At 37.4% G+C, this 22382-nt stretch overlaps 2 non-coding genes across 2 annotated transcripts; one reads left to right on the top strand and one right to left on the bottom strand.

Moving 5' to 3' along the window:
* Positions 1 to 18531: 18531 nt before the first annotated feature.
* Positions 18532 to 18603, bottom strand: TRNAP-UGG (transfer RNA proline (anticodon UGG)). Its single transcript has one exon. It is a non-coding gene; the product is annotated as a tRNA-Pro (tRNA).
* An 868-nt stretch (positions 18604 to 19471) lies between these two features.
* On the top strand, positions 19472 to 19543 carry TRNAP-UGG (transfer RNA proline (anticodon UGG)). Its single transcript has one exon. It is a non-coding gene; the product is annotated as a tRNA-Pro (tRNA).
* The last annotated feature ends 2839 nt before the right edge of the window (positions 19544 to 22382 follow it).

Here is a 22382-nt window from a genome sequence, read left to right as displayed (position 1 = left end):
GACACGTCGAGGGGGAAATGGGTTTCATCATGGGTTTTATCAATTCTGTGCCCTTTAAATCATGTGAATTTTCGTAAGTCACTGACTTAATGATTTTCAAATATTCGGCATCAGTGTCATTAAGTGTACATTTACCAACATCATTCAACGACAACTTTCTTAACTCTATTTTACCGGATTCACGAATACATATAGGTACTTTTACATATAAAAACCACCTCGTTTCTTTTTACCAGCAAAAACTTGCTCTATACTAAGCACTACTTAGTTGTCGCTTACTATGTACCAGCACCAATCAAACATTTCATCGCCCCCGAATTCAGAATCAAACTGATTGATTTGTGACATAAAAATTTAACGCGGTGACCACATCGTAAATAAATCAAAGTTGACATAAAACCAACCTCGCAGACAACTCCAAAACCACACTCAATCCGAAACTGTATGTAATTATTTCTTAATAAGTACTTAAAAAAGCATCCAGTACTTTTTCAGCCGGTAAAAAGATTGAGATAATTTGTTAAATCAGGTTTAACTAACTAGTATTTTTAACTAAACCGATGGCATGATGAGAACGTCGGCACTTTTAATGCTACAAATTAATTATACGGTTTACGGCGAGTCTTCGTATCTACGTAATTTTATTAGGAAAGGTTATTTTTTTACTATAGAAGGGAAAGAGGTTTTAGTGAAGCTTTCAATATAATCAGTATCGTGATTCACTGTAGGTACACTCTTTTACTATAGTACATTATGAAACAAATATTCAATTACCTAGCAATATACCTACATAAACATGATGTAGCGACGACAAACAGTTGAGATTTGTGACGAAAATCCAGGGTTATCGGTATTTCGGGCTAAAAAATCTATTTAACGATTTTATATTTTCGCGATAAATCCTTTTTGAAGATATTCTGGGAAACAATAATGTATAACTCGGAATGTAGGTACGCGCAATAATGTACGACGTGATAATCCGAAGCATTATTGCTTCTGCCGTAGGTACATTATCATGGTCGCGCATTATCAGGGCGTACAAAATATTGGGCGCGCTGTAATGTACGAGTACGTAGTGATAATGTACGACGTGATAATCTGAATCCATTCAATTCGAACGATCGCCGCGGATCGAGCGAGCGAAGCGAGTGAGATCGACATAGTCGGAGTAGATCCGACCCGGCCCGGTTAGGTTGAAGGGCGAGGGTATGCGAGCTAGGCGGCAGCCTCGCTCGCCGCTCTCGCCCTTCGTTAGGTATTTTTTTTTATTTCAATCACGGAAATCGTAAGGCATGATAATCGGAAGACATAATGCTTCGGATTATCACGTCGTCGTCGTTGGTTCCCTGCTAGTTCGGTACGGGGTGATAATGCACCCACACTCCACATGCATTATTTAAGCGTGCATTAACACTATCTCTCTCTCTCTCTCTCTCTCTCTCTCTCTCTCTCTAAATGCCTCTCTAAATAGTAAAGGTTAGCAGTCAGCTTCGCATATCTGATTCGGTCTTTTGCCAGTCTGAAAAGCTCTACGGTGCTTTTAATTTCCGTCCCGACAGATATTAGTATTGTCTTAATAATACCGAACAAAAATATTGACAATATGTTCTTGTCCTAAGTCCCAACAGTTCTTCATATAGATGAAGAAGTTGCATGTAGGTGACCCAATTACCGTACAGGGGTTACCTGGTAGTACCTACAAGCAAGAAACAGAGAAAACGCACTGCGCCACTGTTCCCACATCGTAGCCATTACCGTAGTTTGTCTTGCATTAGAAATATCATATTGTTGGACCCGCAAGCAAGAAAGAAATATAAAAATCTCTGACTATCTACAATGTGGTAAGTAGTGCAAGAATCCACAAAATCGGACTTAATCATGTATTCTATCAGGATGGGGTATGGGTCGGGGAAACAGAGGAGCATGAAATGACACCGCGGAGTCCACTGACCAGTGGCGTAGCGTGGGTATCAGCCGCCTGAGGCGGAAGAAAATTTTGCCGCCCTCTTATTAATAGGGTACTCATTCTAATCGGTCCGAATCGTAGGTGCGACATTTTTTTTGTTATGGAATTATCATCATCATCTCAGTCTATACTCGTCCCACTGCTTGGCACAGTCCTCCTCTCAGAATGAGAACACTTGGGCCGTAGTTCCCACGCGGGCACTTAGCGGATTGGGAACTTCACACATACCTTGAAAAATTTATGGTAGGTATTTTACCGCCCCTTAAATGTGCCGCCCGGGGTGGACCGCCCCCCGCCCTAACTATGCTACGCCACTGCCACTGACCTTCCCAGGATTGGGCTCCTCAAATCAAGATTGTGCAATGCAGACTCGGTTTACTCCTCGTAGGCACCGAAGCGACCCACGTTCCGGCTGGCCCAGCCGGGATTACGTGCTCTCACGATGGCTGCCGTAGGCTCATGTCCTACTCTAAAAGCAGAAGGGTAACGAGGACATGATCGCTTCCACCCGAAAGAGGCGCACCCTTCATGTTTCCTTCCGCTGGTCCCTGCGTGCCTGGTTCGAACTAGCCGGTACTTGGCTTAGATCGTCCGCTCTAAGGTTCGACCTAAGGTAAGCCTCGACCGACTCCGAGCTAAATAGTAATAATAAGTATACAAAAACTTAGAAAGTTCTACTGTGTCCAGTTTTCTAAATTCATGTAAGTACAATAGTTTAAATTTATTGTCATCTTGCAAATTAGTAACAGCCGTACGGTTGTTATACACATAACTCACAAACCGACGTTAACGACGATAAATCACGAACGCTGATTTCGAATTGACACAATTATCGATAAAGAAAATAAATATTTGTATAATAAATAAATAATTAACCGGAACACACGGATTATGGTCATCCTATCTTAAGGCCCGTCATAAATTTACTGAACTGCGTCAAAGAAACTCTGATATGCAGGTGATTTTACTTTTATATTCAAATAATCATTAATCTAGTAATAATATCGAGATAATAATTCGAATAACAATGAATACTTAATAAGTTTCGATAAAACTCTGAATCGATAAGTCGTTAATCTGTTAACCTTTTTGGGTCGACGTAGAAATGTATTGGCTGATTTAGTTTCAATAGATTTTGAGGCTGTTTTGAGACAGTATGTGGGTACATGACCGCATTCTTTGTTTGTTTGTCTGTTGATATTGGCGTCGATAAGCTTTTATCTGTCTAAAGAAATGTCAGACGAGTTTTAATCTAAAGTTATGACTATCGATTTATTCACTTCACTAATTTTCCTACATACATAATCATAAAAATTAAAATATCTCGAATACAACTTTTTTTTTTATTCGACTGGATGGCAAACGAGCAAGTGGGTCTCCTGATGGTAAGAGATCACCACCGCCCATAAACATCTGTAACACCAGGGGTATTGCAGATGCGTTGCCAACCTAGAGGCCTAGGATGGGATACCTCAAGTGCCAGTAATTTCTCCGGCTGTCTTACTCTCCACGCCGAAACACAACAGTGCAAGCACTGCTGCTTCACGGCAGGATTAGCGAGCAAGATGGTGGTTGCAATCCGGGTGGACCTTGCACAAGGTCCTACCACCTACCAACTGAACCAAATAAGTACCACATAGGTATAACTTACAGAATGTTTTGATTTTTTTCACAATATACAAAATGAAAAGCCTATTGTTTTAACTATCGCCTCTGAAGCAGAGGATCGCGGGTTCAAACCCCAGTTTGCACCTCTGAGTTTTTCGAAATTCATGTGCGGAACTACACTTGAAATTTACCACGAGCATCACGGTGAATGAAAACATCGTGAGGAAACCTGCACAAACCTACGAAGCAATTCAATGGTGCGTGTGAAGTTTCCAATCCGCATTGGGCCCGCGTGAAAACTACGGCCCAAGCCCTCTTATTCTGAGAGGAGGCCTGTGCCCAGGAGTGGGACGTGTATAGGCTGAGATGATGATGATGACAAAATTAATGTTTGTATCTTTGTTGATGCTGGACAACATAATACAATAACTTAATTGTTTTAACTAGCCTGATTAAAATTAGGCTGTTCATATTTTTTTTAATTAAATCACAAACCCCAAGTATGGAAGACTAAATAACTACAGAAAAGTATTTCAAAACCATTAATTTCGGAATTATTTCGATTTATTTATCTAATGATATACGCAGGGCCGGATTTAGGGGATCCACGAAAGAGGGGCCCTCACAATAGACTTCGGAATTTTTTATTAAATTCCGATGAGTAAACAGTAGTACGTACACAAATATTCATCTATGTTTGTTCACTTCAATGAGGCAATCAGTAAAATATGAAAATCTCAAATCGCCCCTTAATCGGCCTCATTTTATTTGGAAAATACTTGGAGGGGGCCTCCACTCCTTTGTTGCCCCAAGGCCTCCAGTCCAGACCTCTAAATCCGGCTCTGGATAATCGTTATATTCCTACAACATAAGAAAGAGCGATGTCTGCAATCTGCATTCCGCGATATTGGTGTGTTCCACACAAAGAAATGCGAGTCGTCACACAGTTGTCTTTTCCAAATGAAAACTTATTGAAATGTTTATGGCATTGGCGTAGAAATAGACGTTACAAACAGCGCCCTTACTTATCTAACTCACGTGAAAATATCTTTCTCTTACTCAGCGGAAAAACACATTACCGTCGTTTATGTGTTCCCAAATATAGTCGTAGTAAGTTTAGAATGTTCGCCCAGTTTCTTGGGCAAAGTTACGTGACACATTGTTTGTAAAATATTGAGAAATCGCTGAAATCTTACAATGTAGCTCCTATTGTATGAAGTTGGGTCAGTTTCTTCATATATTTTCTTTAAAGAAAGAAATGTTTTTATAGAACAATGGCTATGATTTTATTTTAAGGTATTTCACAAAAACAAATTTAGGTATATTTTTATAGACTTTTTTTGTTATTTAAGGGTTTATTTATAATGGTATATTTTTGGAAAATACTCCAGAACTAAGCGTCTTCGAGCTATGTCGATAACCTTAGTTCTACTGCGGATATCATCATCTCTGATCCAACCATCCAACTATCTAGACAGAATAAGTAGTAAACAAACTGTCTGTAACATTAAACTAACTCTTTAGGATCCTTGAATTTAATTCTGCATGCTTTCTCATACTTCAATAACTAGAAACATCTTCGAAGTTAACACTGTTTCTTACCGCTTAGTTAGCTGCCATCGCAATGCAAAGTAAAGGTATAAAACGGTGACGGCACGGAATCGCAGTGACGCACCGTATGCGCACCGTTTTTATCGCATGCTCTTCACACCGCTGCTTAAAATACGGAATCGCAGTGACGTACCTACCGTAAACGTCAGGTTTTTACCGAACAAAAGTCGTGACGTTTACGGCAAGTCACTGCGATTGCGCACCGTTTGCGTATTTTAAGCAGCGGTGTGGAAAGCATGCAAAAAAACGGTGCGCATACGATGCGTCACTGCGATTCCGTACCGTCGCCGTTTTTTAAGCAGCGGTTTGGTCGCACCGTAACACAGTCAAAAATATTCTATTATTAATAAACATGTTTACTAAACAAGTTGATACGAAAACTTAATTATGAAAAGGCGGACTCTGCCTGGCGCGGCTCCAAGTCTACAGGCGTGGGCGAAAAAATAATTTCCCTCCAAAATGGCAAAGGTCAGGCCGATATTAAATCTTTGAATGCTTGCCATGGATCCAGTGCAGCTGTAGCTTTAATATTTTGCTAAATAGAGCATAGCGATACAACTTTCTGCTTCATGAATACATTCTCACTACTACATTTTACTTTGGCGTAATCTACGGCTTTTCAAAGCTACTGGTAATGGGTATGGATATTCTAGAGGTATGGATTTTTTGGCTTATCTGCACTTTACATCAGGTAAATACATAAGGAGTCAATCGACAATCAGTTTTTTACAAAAAAAAACTGTCAATTTTTTCAAAAGCAAAGGCACGGGTTTATTTAAATTCTAAAGATACGATGTGTTAGCATTGCATCGAATTGTGCTGCATAGAAGCAAAGTTTGCATTATGCTCTTGTTAAATATTAGCTATATTTCAAACGGGATAAAGCGAATCGAAAATAAATTTCAGCTCTTGACAAAATGATAGCTACAATTTGACGATGGATGCGGGATGGATGAAGCACAATTAATGATTTCCAATATGAATCTATTCAATTATTTTAAGGATTAATTCATTTTATTATGCAAAGTCCAATTAGTTTTAAATTTTCAATTTTGAAACTGTTGCCCAAATATGCAAGCGTTTAAAGCGTCACTTCATAAACAATAAAAGAAAAAAAAACAGAGCAACAATATTTTTTTGCTATTTGAGTTTTGTACATATTTTGTTCATTAGTCAAGCGTACGTTTTTCAAACGTAATATTGTCATTTTGAACAAAACATTGTTTTTTTTCCCTCTCATTCCAAGTTAAAAGTAGAGTGTTTAACGCGAGACTAAACAACCATAATGCCACTCGAACTATAGCCACCCTCGCTCTGCTCAGGTGGCTAAACATCTCGTGTCATTATGACTTGTTTTAGTCCCTTGTTGAACAATCTACTATTACGCCCCCGTTCTCCCCACTGGTTACGCTGGCAAAAATCATGAATGAAGGAATCATGGCTCGATGCCAACGCGTGGTCGTCTCCGAGCTAAGGTTAAGGGTGACGGGGATCGCCACAACTGGCAGGGCTGCCAACCTAGCTTTAGCCTGGTATTTGAAAACCTTTACCAGAACATTTGGACATAATTACTTAAATTTGCATCAATATTCGAATTGCAAAGTGAGCTTTAAAATTAGGCCGACTATTTCGTTAAAGACTGGTCCGTAAATTAGAAATTAGAAAAGGTTTCTGAAAAAAAAATACAAGCTTTTTGCTGACTGTACTTTTTGGTTTGGTGGAGTATACCAGCATGGCCATCAAAGCTACATAATTTTAAAGAAATGTTAGGTACATTTGGGTCATTTTTTAAATACCTAACAAGTAAAGCTCTTGTGAGTTTTTATTATTATTTTTGTTGTCATTATTGCGTTGTCATTGGAACTCCATACGTAACCCCACACGTGGGTTAATTTTTTTCGATTGTTGGTTAAAAGTTAATAGGTAATATTTTATTTTAAGAGCGCTATAATATTTAATTATAAGTTAATTATAGGAGCGCTAAAAATGTAGAAGAACTATTAATCTGTGTTGTGTTAAAATCTGGTTGACTGAAAGAAGAAACTGGCGTAATTCAAGTACTAAAAATTGTTCCTTACCAAGGTACTACAACTTTTTTTCAAGAATAAAAAAAACTAAATGGAAATAGCAACCCCTATCCGCACATAGCGTGACTGGTCAAGATTAGAGTCTGCCAAGACGTAGGATTCCCAGTGGGCGGAATACAGTGGGTCATGGTGTAGGGAAACTTTGTAAATTAGGAGACACTATTAGGGAAATAGGCCATTACTGGGTTGTCTGGGATATCAGCTAATGAAATACAGTAAGAGCCCACGATTGTATGATCAAAATCTTATGCAATGTAGGGCATTGTATACATTTTACACATTTCAATAGTATCCAAGTTTTACACAACTAGCTATAATTTCATGTAGGTATGTAGGTACAATAAATATTATAAAGATGCAAGATTTGTATTTTTGTAATAACTAATATAATTCGGGACTATACTATGAACTATACAAGCTTTGCTAAGCTTACTTTGGGACTAGGTCAATTGGTGTGAATTGTCCCGTGATATTATTATTATTATAATATATTAATTGTTAAAATTACTTCAAAGTTCCGTCCACATTGCATTGCATTTTTGCAAAACTTTTGGCCTTAGTAGTTTTCACGTAGCTATAAATGTTACTCTACTTCTTTACTGAATAACATAAATAAAACAAAAGTTTTCTATCCTGTTTGATATATTCTATTACCATGCCATACCTTTTCAACTTTTTTAAATATCATTATGAGCTTAAATCGTAAGAAAATGCCATGTAAAACCTATTAAATTCAGTAAAGTTAACAGGATGATTTAATATGAAAATAAATTTCCTTACAACGACAGAATTTTCACCTTATTCCAATTTACATAGCTACAATGAAAATCCTACTAATATTATAAATACAGATTTTAAAAAATATATTATAATAATTGTAATAATTAATTATTTTAATAATTATATTATATGTGCGTGCGTGCGTTCGTGTGTTTGTCACTTTTCGCACTAAAGGTCTGGACAGTTATGGATATAAATTGTTATGTACTTAGATGGCTGAACGTCTGAAATAACACATAAGCTACTTATTATCCTAATATTTCTATGGGATCTATGTAAAATCCTAAGTCTTAACCTGAGTCTGGAGACAAGAAATTTCCCACAGCTGTTCGTCATCAACCCACAACGTAAGTAAAAACTTGAATTCAAGAAAATCCCGAAATTTCCATTAAATTGCTAGATTTAAAATGGATTATACGTGCGAAGCCGCGGCTAAACGCTAGTAATATATATGTCACTCAGTAAGGCGTTTATAGGCTGAATACTGATAATATCGACAGCCGATAAACATTCATAAAGTATACTAAAACGTACCGAATAAAGTGAAACATATTCAGAACAGTAAAATGTTTATTGTTCTATAAAATATCAATACGCATATGACGGTCTCCTACTATCGTGGTACACGTTATGTCTGTATATGAAGGGTCCACGGAAAGAAGTTTTTTGAGTTATAGCGGTTTGAAAGTTAGTCATCACGAACAATTACTATGGTTACCATTTATTTAAAAGATCAAAAAATATTTTTTTATTGTTTTCAGATTATTTAATTCAATGGTAAGTCATAGTACTTTGTGAGCTCTACATTTTGGCATTAAAATCTCATTTTCAAAAAAAAGTGACTAGACATATTCTTTCCGAGGACCCTTCATATCGTATATGACACATATTCATATACTATTTTTTTTAATAAAATCCCAAAATGTTAACCGCAAAATCTAGATGTAGTTTAAATGAAGAACACGATGTAATTTTTGGAAGTACCCACCCATGGGAATTTTAGTAAAATCCGTTTCAATGGTTTTAACACGAGCGAAGCCGCGGATAAGAGTAAGCTTTGAATATACGATGATGATGATGATTCCTTCATATCTGCATCCCTCACCAATAAGTTAAGATAGTTTGGTCTAAGTACCTACATAGATAGCGGGGGATTCCGACAAGGATGTCTAAAATATACACGTGACGCCAGTAATCAAAACTTATTTCCAAAAATTACAAGATGATGTCTCCGAAAACATACGCGTGGTAACCCGCGAAGAAGCTCACGCTTCTTTCATTCTCTCGGTTACCTTACGAATATCTTCTCTCCACGCTATACTGCTACCAGCAGATTTAACTAATGATTAAGTCATTGAAAATCGAATTGACGGTTGCATGCATAATTCTGAAAAAGCGAAGATGATTTTTTTGTGAAAGAGTGGTATTTTATTTACGAGTAAATAAAAGTTCTGCAAATAAATCTCAAGTTGCCAACTAAATTCCAGAAACTTTCAAAGCACCTCTAGATAAATATGTGATAAAATATCTACATTAAAGCAGCCGCCTAAGGTTGTGACCAGGCCGCATCCACGGTGGCCATAAAGACGCTGAAATGCCACGAGTATGAATGTACCCAACGTGGGCGTTTGCGAAGACAATACAGGCTGTACGAGTATGTATAATAAAAAAAATAAAAAAAAAAACCGACAAAAAAACTCAAGTTCCACCCTGAGCTTCGTCGTCACTTTGACGACATGAAAAGAAAAACTCCTGGAAATCTATTTGATGGATACTAAAACAACTATCCGAAATCGCAACGAATTGAAATTAAAAACAAAAGTTTAAAGGAAGAAGTAGTCATATGAACTTAATATTTTTTTTATCAATAGAAGACAATGTAATAATTTAATCTATATTTAATAATAAATAAAAAAAATCGAGACAATGTTTTTATATTTAATAATGTTCAAATACTCGTAATAATCCAAATACGTTGTTGCGAAATAGGAATCCACTCAGCATTCGTCAGGCCACGAAAGGTGACAGGTGACTCGACGCTGATATCTTCTTCGATACTCAAAAGTGTTTATTATGGCCTAAATTGAGGAAGGATACGTTAACTTTGACTTAGACTGTCTGCTCGCAGGATTTTTCTTACTTAACTACAACGCAATAGTTTTCGGATCAACCTGTGCGTCAGGCGCGCCACGCCGGCGACGCCGCGCGACGCCGGCACACTTTCCATTGACGGGCTATCCCGACTCATCCTACCCCGTCTCCCATCTCCCGGCCGTCCCACGCCACCCCAGATTTATTTTTGGAACATTCTCTATGTTAATGTTAGTTATGCTAATAAGAATTTGGTAGTGAAAGATAAAGGCTGAGTAGTTGGGTATTAATTGGTAGACGTAATGTTTATTTATAAGGAAAAATGTGCAGTTAGATTAAATGCTGCTAGATAACAAGCGTTTTCCCACAGATAAGACCAAGCTAGATCGATTTTTCGTCCCCGAAATATAATTATGTATACACAAGAATTGCTCGTTTAAAGGTATTAGATAGATAGATACCTACCTATGTATTAATATCACCTTCACACATTTTCCGTGGACATTCTTATACCAATTTTTAAAAGCAAGTGGCTTTTTTTAGATATGATTCAGAAAATATGAGGTAGGTTTAATTTTTGCTTCCGAAAAAAAAAACTTTGACACAAAAATTATTAAGTATGCGAATAATCAATTTGATTAATGAGAGGCCAGCAGTAAGCAAATCTACATAATTAAGTAATGCAATGAGTGGGGAAAACTACTGGCTCTATGGCGGAATATTTTTAGGATTCTGTAGTCCTACAAGGAACCCATATTTATATAGATACGCCATGTCCGTTCGTCCATCTGTCCTGTCTGTCGGTCTGTCTATATGTTTGTACGTCCGAACAGACGTCCAGAGCTTAGCTTAGAGACTGTAAGTGCTAGGAAGCTGCAATTTTGCGCGGATTTATTAACCTCGCAGACATAAAATTTTAAATAGTCTTTTTTTTACCTACACGTACACTCAGAATATTTTTTTTTCTCCACTAAATCTATAATACGGGATATCTTTGGATAAGTCTTTAACGAATTAAAAAGGAAAATTACAACTTAGTAAGCTTTACCAGTTAACGAGTGGTAGTGGATTAAAACTTAATATTGAATATTGGTCGCCATGTTAGTAGGTACATACAGAACCCTAAAGTGCGCGTGGCTCGACAAACACAAGCTAAATTTTGTATTAATTGTATTTTGTAAACCAACGTTAAAGCATTACCGCCTTTTTGACATTACTCTAAACGAGCTAACATTGCAAGTGTCACAAGAATCATCGTAAAATGACTCTATCTAAAGCTGCTGTTACACATGCTAGTTACTAGCACGAAAGCATGCTACTATTAAGCAAATGCTACCCACTAGCATGTGTGTATAGTATAGGACACGTGCTACTATTAAGCATGCTTATTTAGTGGCATACTGGTAGGTACTTCAGGTACTAGCATGCTTATAAGCCTGCTTGCATGCTAGAACGGGCATATGTAAGGCGGCCTTTACACAGTTTAACCATTTTGTGCCCTATACATTAGCTCCATCTAGACGTCAAAACGTTTCAAAAGTTACCATTGAATGGCAAATTCGCAAACAATCAGCTGAATGGCTTTTTCTCCATCCGGTCCCATTCATTGGCGGATCTTTGTCGCCCGGTGACGTCACTAATCCCGCACAAGTGGACCTGTTTACAAAGAATCCGAGGGATTACTCTCGATGTGCGAAAAAATAAGATAACCGTTAACATTTGAATGGAGAAGCGCCCTTTATTGTTCATTAGTCTGTACGTCCATCCGTTAGTTAGTCCGACTAGATGGCATAATCTTGTTTGTTCAAAACTCACTTAGCATAACACTCATCGCAATCGCATAAATAAACTTTTTTAGCCGAATTATTACCTTCTTCGCATGTAGGTAATTTGAATTCGCATTTAATATTGTAATTTTTTACGCGTTTAACTAAATTGGCCGCTTGCTACCGGACATTTGCAAACTCAAAAATATCGGTATGCATATTAACTACCCAATTAAACACAGTCTCTGTCAAATAAGCTTAATTTTATTTTAATACATCGTACCACATCCAAATTTTCAAATTAAGATGTCCGGTCCGTGACCAATTTATCGCTTTAGCATTTAGTTCGCGATTTGAATAAGCGGCCCTTTGATGAGTAGCCCTGAGCCACACGTGGCCTGACTAATTCTTTGGCTAATTTGCTACTGTTAAATGCAACCATATATCTTTAAATACAAGGTTAATTTTATAAAACCCTGAAAAAATATTTAGTACATTGTGGTAGGTAACTGTGTCTGGATAATTGTAGACCGCACAAGATACTCTTCAGGGTGATCCCGGAAATGTGAACAGGACCAACCCTACCTGATTCAGTTAGTTATGGCTACAACTCGTATGATACCAGTATAAAGGCAAGTTAGACTTGCAAGAAAAATCGTGCAAGTTGCATTACATTGCGGCGTTCGATTAACCATTACAAATTCGTTGGCTGTACGGCCTCGCAATGTAATGCAACTTGCACGATTTTTCTTGCAAGTCTAATCTCGGCTTTAGTGAGATTAACTTTTTTTATTTTATTTTGAAAACAAAAATGATTAAATAAATTATTAAGAGCATGGTCAATCTGCAGTTAAAAAAAATCCGTCACATTCATAGGTACATACATAAGTTAGGATAGGTACTCATTATCCCTAGAAAAAATGGATGTTTTGACTTATGCCTCAACGAATTCACATATCATTTAATAGTAACAAAATAACATATTACTAATAAGTACTGCTTTTAAATTATGTATGTACATAAAAATATCTTAGACTTAAAATACTTACATAATATAACAAAAAAAAATTAACCTAAAACTAACACGAATTACTTAATTATTGTATTGTTCAAATCTGTCTAGGGGTAAAAAATATCTCCCAGCACTTTTGATGAGTGAAGTTACAGGTGAAGCTAAGTTCAATACTTAACTTGCCGTCCTAACAAATTAACTGTTAACGTTAAACTAACCCTGGTAGTTCGAATAAACTATGCAAACGCCGCTCATATTTGTGTTTAAAATTCCACATTCCCAGAAGGCAGATTGCAGGTAGACTTTTTTTATATATACCTACTACTTTTGAGCGCCCATTATGATTTTTCAGCGAACTAAGTTTAAAACATACAGAACTGGGAGCTTAGTTCTATACTTTTTTTTGGGATAAATCTCATAAGTCAATTTACACTAACTTAAATATGTTACTCGTAAGTGCTTAGATAAATAAATCAGTAAAATTGCCACACCGGCTTGGATTGAAGGTTGTTTTTTTTTTTTATTGCTATGAGCGCCTTCACATTTATGATTTTTTGAATATCTACAGTTTCGTTTAGGCTCGGTAGAAAATAAGGAGAACTTGCCTACATACTTAATTTAGATTTACCAGATATTTTCGTTTTTTAATTTTTTACACTCCGTTTAGCCAGAGCTTAAAGCTCGGTGTAGGGGGAACTTTACACGTAGCTTCGATGATATAGTCTCTTAAATATGTTAACGTAAGCCACTGAATAGTACCACAAAATTAGATACTCAAAGAGGACTATTTTTGTCGCTTTTGCAGACGTAATAGACCTAGTACAAGTAATTTATTTACTTGGTATTTCGCACCCAGAACCGGCTTATTGCCACAGAATTGTTCGGCTTTTTTTTTTGCTATTGCGCAATTTTTTTTATTTTCATAGGTTTTACTATTTTATGGTACTTCACATTTAAATGATTGCCTTTTGAAAGCGTAATATCTACAGTTTCGTTTAGGCTCGGTAGGGAAAATAATTACGCTTAAATTATCATGGATAATGCAAAATTATTTACTTCAAACCACCTAATGTAAAAGTGAGTAGTGCAGATACGCGGTATTTACATAATTTTGGAACTTAAATCATTATTGTACGTATATGGAGGGGGGCGAATTTTCACTATTTCCACAGATATCGATTACACTAGATAACGCAAACACCCCAATCTGTATGAAAACCAACCGTGGCACTTTTTTATATCTACTGTGACGTCTCAAGAGCGAATTAGCGATGTGAATTCCCCGATGTCCACGCAAAATCGATTCAAATGCGCCGCCCGCCCGCGCCTTGGAGCTCGAGTCAGTCACTAGTCATGATTAGTCAGTTAGCGGTCAATCTTTGTATGGGGCAAACTCCGACGTTTGGTCGGGGTTCGGACACGCGAAGTAGATGCATTTGCGTAATCTAGTGTAATCTATATCTGTGACTATTTCTATGGTTTTAAGCCACACTTGCACTAAGCGCTTTAAGCTCCCGTGACATTTCTTTTACTCTCATCATGAGTTCTATGGGTACCGTCGACAAATAAGGTAGCTTTTATATTATTCGTTTTATTAGCGTTTGCTTAACGAAACGTAATATTTTGTTTTCGGCAGCACCGGCCGAGATTCAAACGCAGCAGGGCTACTACGTAACTCGAAACTCGAAGTTCGTATCGTACCGTCCCTCTCGCTCTCATATTAAATACTATAAGTGTCAGAGGGACCGAACGACACGAACTTCGAGTTTCGAGTTTCGTAGTAGCCCTGCAGATCTCTTGGATATGCCTACGCGCATGGCACTAATTGCACCACTTCATCCTCAACTAACCCATCCGAAAACAATCAAGATGAGAGTTTAGATCTTTAGATCCCATTCAAACCATAAAAACTTTTTCGTTTTTACAAGCACCCATGTTAAGGTAGCTCTCATTAAAAATGAGATTTTTGACAGAAAATTCTGCGGTTATGGTACATCTAGTTGAAACGTTTGTTTTGAATTTTACTATGCACATTTTAGCGTACAATAAGTTGCAGCATAATAATTTCACTTATTATATTAGAATAGAGATCCATAGAAACCATGATCAGATCAAATTTCAATAATACATAGAAAGTGAAAACACATAAAATCGATATGTTTTACGATGACAGGCAGGGTGTAAATCAAGATTTTCTTATTATAATAGACATGCAATATATATACAACGTATTATTGCGAAGAAACTTTGCACGAGTTTAAATTTCTATTGAGTGTTGTTATTGTTCTCGCTTCCTGGAAAAAATGTGCCAGAGACTCAAAGATATCCCATGTATTACAACTAAATACCTATGTTGATTTTGAAAAAGAACCTCCGTTCATTTTGGTTATCTTTTCTCTGCATGTAGCATGGAAGTTAATTTAATCTCATTACCTATTCATAAACTCTTCAATTCAATTTTAAAATCATAGCGCTAATTTATAAAGTAAATTATTTAAACGTTGTTGCTCTGTGTGCACCTACCCGTGGCTTAACGCCAAAAGGAGACGTAACGGTCAAGCGTATGTTGATGTTATCCTACTTTTAGGTACTCTTTCATAAACGCTCGTTAAACTTCAGTTAGTTTGACAGTATGCCTTTACCTGCCAGTTTTGCATTTTCCTTTGCCATAGACAGACAAAACATAATTTCGTGACTTATGAAGACGGTATTACCCAAAATTAATCCAACCCACAAAAAAAACAATACACAACACAAGTACTAAAGAAGATTAAAAGTAGAGGTAAATAGGCTCCCGGAACCTACATTATAGGTTATTGCAGGTTAAAATGACGCTTTTTACTCAAGATCCGCGTGTATTGTAAGTACATGGGCCACTGTAGCATTGGACGGACGAAATCCAACGACACGGAAGTCAAGACAAGAATGAAATAGCTTATACTTCGTTTTTTAGCATTTGATAAAGGGTAAACAATCTTGTCGAGTCTTTTTATTGAAAAACGTTTTTAAAAAACAGTAACCATTATTTATGATACCAAAAGCATGTAAATGATCATATTTATGTCCTTGCTAATTGTTGCGTATTTGCTGTGACTTATTTTTCAAAAGACATGTCAAGATCGCTTACCTTCTTTCTAATGCTAAAAAAAAAACGAACTATAGAGTGGGAGCCAATAGGCGGCCTTAAGGTAAAAAGCGATCTCTTCTTTTAATTTTTTTTTTGACAATTTAATGTTGTAATTCTTCTGTTGTAATGTAATGTTAACAAGTGTTCCATCAAATGTCTCTATAAAAGAAATAGATGTTTTTTTTCATATTTTCCGGTTTTAAACAACTTCTTTTACAGTCAAATATAATAAGTTATTTACGACAATCTAATTTAAAGTCTAATATATCGACATCATTTAGGTAGAGTCGATAAGTGAGAAGTCACTATAACAGGTCAAAAAATGCCATGAAAGTTCCATTCTCTGGTCATTAAAATCGGTTCAGCCGTTTTAGAGATATAAACTTTGAAATTACAATGTCGGAGGTTTTAAACTTTTCCAGGTTGGTTACGTTAGAGTTAGAAATGTAGGAAACTTTCAGTTTTTTGAAGCTTATTACGAATATGATAGACACATGCCTTCTTTTACCATGTAACCGAGGATACAATTCAGTGGGAAATTAAATTATGATGGATGGACTACCGCTCTCGTGCGAGTACGTTATCATATTCGCGCCATAAGTATTCGTGTACTAAACTAACTACAAGTACTTGTTCCAACAACGTTGCCTACTGTTAATTACCAGGAATGTGTTAAAATATTGAAAACAATATGACCCCGCGTTCCTGAAGCGATATAACTTTAGCGGACATGTTGCTAATCGCGTTCTGTATGCGCAGCCACGCAGTCTGAGGGCCTTTAAAATGCCGCGAAAAGTATAAAAATAATTACTCGATAACCAATAAAAAGTTGGAAAACCCCCGACATTGTTCAATATCTCAAAAACGACTGAACCGATTGTGATAAAACATATCTAAGAACTGTAGCTAGAAAACCTGTTTTCAAATAAAAAAATCGCATTCAAATCTGTCCACCCGTTTAAGAGCTACGGTGCCACATACAGACAGACAGACACATAGACACACATAGCGATTGAACTTATAACACCCCTCTTTTTGCGTCGGGGGTTAAAAATGCGGAAACAAAAAAGAAACATTTTGAATGCAAGCTTTTTTGCTGACTGTACTCATCGTGATCATCATTGACCGAAAGGCGTCCACTGTTGTACGTATGTTCAGAGCCCCCCCTTAGAACGACACAATGAATAACAACTAGCCCCCCGTAGCCCGCAACTCAGTCCACTTAATGGGAGGGAGGCCTGCTAGCGCTTCGTCTGCTTTTTCTTTTCTATCTTTCTTTCTTTATAACTTGTACATTCTTAGAGCCTGAAATTTTTGAAGCACCGTTATATATAGGCCACAATTTAGAGCTTATACTAGTACTGTCCGTACCAAATTTCAAGTTCACTGTGTTAAACCAATCTTAATTGTAGTTCAATTCTATCTGCTCCCACTCTTAAATTTTCTAAGGCTCCCACTATATAGTTCGGTTTTTTTTTAGCATTAGAAAGAAGGTAAGCGATCTTGACATGTCTTTTGAAAAATAAGTCACAGCAAATACGCAACAATTAGCAAGGACATAAATATGATCATTTACATGCTTTTGGTATCATAAGTAATAGTTACTGTTTTTTAAAAACGTTTTTCAATAAAAATACTCGACAAGATTGTTTACCCTTTATCAATTGCTAAAAAACGAAGTATAAGCTATTTCATTCTTGTCTTGACTTCCGTGTCGTTGGATTTCGTCCGTCCAATGCTACAGTGGCCCATGTACTTACAATACACGCGGATCTTGAGTAAAAAGCGTCATTTTAACCTGCAATAACCTATAATGTAGGTTCCGGGAGAAGGCCACACCAAATGAATCGGCGAGGAGTCCGTATCATTTGCATACCTCCGACTTTATAGCCCCGCCGTCAATAGCCAAGAATAGGTGTAAATAGTCCTCAATAGCAGCCATTAATCACGTTCACAGTGTAAAACTATAGAAGAGAATATACTACCCAATGGTTTAATGCATGATAGCATGATAGGCATTTCGGTTTGTTAACATTGAGTTGCCTGAATTAGGCATATTGGAAAAGAAGCCTCTCTCAGTAAAAGTTAGGTATTTTCTCAGATGTGGTTACAAACATCACCTTCCGGATCGAAAGTTTCTTTGCGAATTTCTTTCCGCTGGCGTACGTGTCGTCACAGTGTTTGTTTGTTTTTATGTTTTAGTTTTTAAATGGGTTCCACTGAAAAACAGCGTTGCGACTTGCCGTAACATTATGCTGAGTGGGGCCCACTCTATTCGATGTTATTTTTTTATTCTTTCCAATGTACTTTTATATGAATCGAATATGTGTAAATAAATGTTTTTCTCTCTCTCTCTCTATCTCTTTCTCTCCCACATTATGTAGGCATTAGGTGTATTTATTACATGAATGCAGTAAATACTGTCAAACGATTTAGAAACTTAGTAACTAGCTAATCAATGATTACCTGCCCGAGCCAAAACAGGGCACGACCGGGATTTGAACCCGGGACCTCTCACACCCAAAGCGAGAATCATACCGCTAGACCATCATGCCTCACGACGGAAAGTGTAAAAAAAAACCTCCATTAAAATTGTAGCAAAAAAAACATCTGTGTAAATTGTTATTGTATTGAGTTCTCCCGCCACATGTATTTCAGTATGTCTTGTAGAATACTTTCCACACTAGTGTGCTGAAAAATACGACAGTGTATTCAGGGACAAGATATACAGTCACTATACATGCATTTAGCATACAGGTAAGTAACTACAATAAAAATATGCGAGACGAGTGCTTAAATCTTTGAACAAATCGGTACCTTTTCACTCGAATCTACATTCTGTCAATTTCTGTCAGCTGTGTTTGTGTTTATCAGACGTAACCGCAGTGTAGCAACAAACGAGAATGTTTAGTATAGGCGAACTAAAAGGATAAACTACATAATAAGGAAAATAAAAAATCAAAATTACGTAAGAGCAACAATACCATCCACTTAAATATATAGGCCAACTAGCTTTTTCCCGCGGCTTCGTTCGCGTGGAATTCAGTTATCGCGCGCTATTCCCTCGGGAACCGTGCATTTTTTTGGATAAAAAGTATTCGCTGTCACTCTCTGACCCATAAAACTATCTCTATGCTAAAAATACCTTCGATCCGTCGCTCCGTTTCGACGTGAAAGACAGACAAACATACAAACACACAAACACACACACACTTTCGCATTTATAATATTAGTATAGTGATGAAGAGGTACTTGTACAGTTTTTATTTTTCTTCAGACCTGCCTACTTATATTTTTAGCACACTATTACGGAAAGTAATATATTAGAAACACTTAAATACACATGATTGGTACTATTTACGCAGATGGTTTTGTTCCACTACAATTGAAAATAGAGGTATTCTTCGACCTTTTCCGTCATGAGGCATGATGGTCTAGCGGTATGATTCTCGCTTTGGGTGTGAGAGGTCCCGGGTTCAAATCCCGGTCGTGCCCTGTTTTGGCTCAGGCAGATGCTAATTAATTCGCAACCTGCCATATTTTTGCATTTTTTGATAATAGCTACTACATGAAGACTGGTTTACGTGAATAGTTTAATGAAGGTACACGTAGGTACACCTAAAACCTACATAAACTAGGAGGAAATACTACAAACAGTCTGCAGCAGAAGTAGATGAACAGTTATGGTACTAAAAATTATCGAAACACTCCCTTATTACCTGGGTAGTAGAGTCATCATCATATCAGCCGAAAGACGTCCACTGCTGGACGTAGGCCTCCCCCAAGGCGCTCCACTCAAACCGGTCTTGCGCTTTCTGCATCCGTGTGAGTCATGTGTAGATCATCTTGAGCACCGTAGCCGCTCATCCACTTCTCCTGCTGACTGTATTCCGGACTCCAGCTCCGAGGTGTGAAAGGCGAGGGGAAACGATTACTCTTTTCCCAAGAAAGTCGTCACGAAGGTTCACAGCGGAACCTCAACCAATGACTCTGTCAAGAGTGTGGCCACTTAGTAGAGGGAAAGTTAAGTTGTGGTGTAGACTGTATATTAATCTTTGGAGTGTAAATTAGTAAAATAAAACAACTTTTTAATAATAATGCAAAATTAAACACGCAGCTCGGACAAGGACTATGACAAGACTCTCGATATTCTTTTGTTTTCTTTCCGCGCTGCTTGCTTTCCAATTTTATTAGTGGCCAATTGCTAGACAGCGTTGGTATACAAACTCTTTATTTAAACTTTGGACATGCGTTGTCTACATGTGGGTTTGAACTCTTGCTCGTATTCATCATCATCATCATCAGCCTACAGTAGGCCTGTGGCAAACCGTATGTATTCGTTACTAAGTAACGAGTACTTCATCTGATTTGAAGTAACGAATCGTTACTCGCGAATACGTCTCGTTACCCGTATAACCCGTATCGGTCGTACTCTGTTCTGGTTCAACTGTCATTATTTAATTATTTTACTAAGAGTAGCGCGTTCAACCAAATAAAACATCTCTTCAGCTTTATAATATTGACATAAATAGAATTAAATTAAAATTAGTTTAGATTTATTACAATAATAACTTAAAAATATACATCAGAACATTCTAGACAGACGATACGATAACGATACAGTTCGGTTTCGCTTTGTATAAAGTACGTTCGTTCATACCGTACGGTGCCGAACTTCGAGTTTCGAGTTGCGTAGCAACCCTGCTGCTTCATGGTCGCATCAAAAGTAACGATAGGATAGTAACGAGTACTGGTTAATAAAGTAACGAATACATACGGGTACCAAGGTTTTCGTTACTTTTACAGCCCTGGCCTACAGCAGTCCACTGCTAGACATAAGGCCTCTTCCATGGCGCGCCATAACACTCTGTCTTCAGCCCCTCGCATCCATCCGCCGCCAACGAGCCTCTTAAGGTTGTCCGTCCACCGTGCCACAGGACGCCCTACAATACGTTTTCCCGTCCGTGGTCTCAATTCGAGGTCTCGTCTGCTTCACCGTTCATCGATCCTGCGACAGACGTGGCCAGCCCAACGCCACTTCAGCTAACTAATTGTTTCAGCAACGTCGGTGACTTTCCTTCTTTGTCGGATAGTGTGATTTCGGATTTTATCCTTCAAAGAAACCCTTAGCATTGCTCTCTCCGTAGCTCGCTGAGCGACCTTGAATTTGTGGATTAGCCCCGCAAAGGTCCACGTTTCGGCTCGGCCGCTTTCGTTTTTAGGCTCGTATTACCGAAGCAATTTTCCGATTCTGAAAAATCTTGAATTTACACATAATACTACTGTGAGACTCACTCATATCAAATGATATCGTACCAGATAACTCACGTCTTAAATCAAGTTTAGCTCGACATGTTTCAGACTAATTCGCAGCCCGTAATTCGTAGGGCTACGAATTATCCCGAAAAATGTCGAGTAAACACGATTTAAAACGTGAGTTATCCGGTACAATATCATTTAATATCTTCAGTTTAATACAACTAAAATGGTTTTTTTTACCCGACTGCGAAGAAGGAAGGTTATGTGTTTTCATTAATTGCGGCGTTCAAAAATAATAACACATAAACAATAAAAATACTATTTCTCAAAAACGGTTAATCAGATCGGTATAAATAAATTTGATGCCATACAGCAATTAAAATTTTTTCGTGTAAAGGCCTTTGCACGTTTATTCGTTTGGACCATCGTTATGAGTAGTACCGTTAAATTCTGACGACGACCATCCGACCTACTTACCAAATTTTATAGGCAATGCAAGTGAGCATTTGAAATCATAATGCATGTGCTTTATATACCGGGTGTGGCCTGTGCATGTTGTGCAGTTTGACGAGTACACGTTTTAATTATATGCTCGTATTACAAGCACACCCGGTAATAAGCTTTTATTTTGAGTTGAGATTTTTTCTAGTAATGACATTATGAGTAAAAAAAATATCAACACTGTCTGTTATGAGTTCCGATGTTAGTAATAAAAAAATACGAACAAAAAAAGCATGAGGATAAAAATATGAACACAAATCGGTAGCCTTTTATTTCAGTTCCTATGTTCATAAGTAGTTACGGGTGTGTAAGAGTGTCCTATAATGGTTGATTTTTGTGAAATATTATAAAAAATACGTATAATGAATCATTATCATCATCCCAGCATACGTCCCACTGCTGGGCATAGGCCTCCTCTCAGAACAAGAGGGCTTGGGCCCACGAGGGTCCAATGCGGATTGGGAACTTCACACGCACCATTGAATTGCTTCGCAAGTTTGTGCAGGTTTCCTCACGATGTTTTCCTTCACCGCAAAGCTCGTGGTAAATTTCAAATGTAATTTCGCACATGAAT

The sequence above is a fragment of the Choristoneura fumiferana genome, chromosome 16 (genome assembly GCF_025370935.1).
Source record: "Choristoneura fumiferana chromosome 16, NRCan_CFum_1, whole genome shotgun sequence".
In the NCBI taxonomy this organism is placed as follows: domain Eukaryota; kingdom Metazoa; phylum Arthropoda; class Insecta; order Lepidoptera; family Tortricidae; genus Choristoneura; species Choristoneura fumiferana.
The sequence above is the reverse complement of the archived record's forward strand: the minus strand, read 5'-3'. Positions and strand labels throughout refer to the sequence as shown.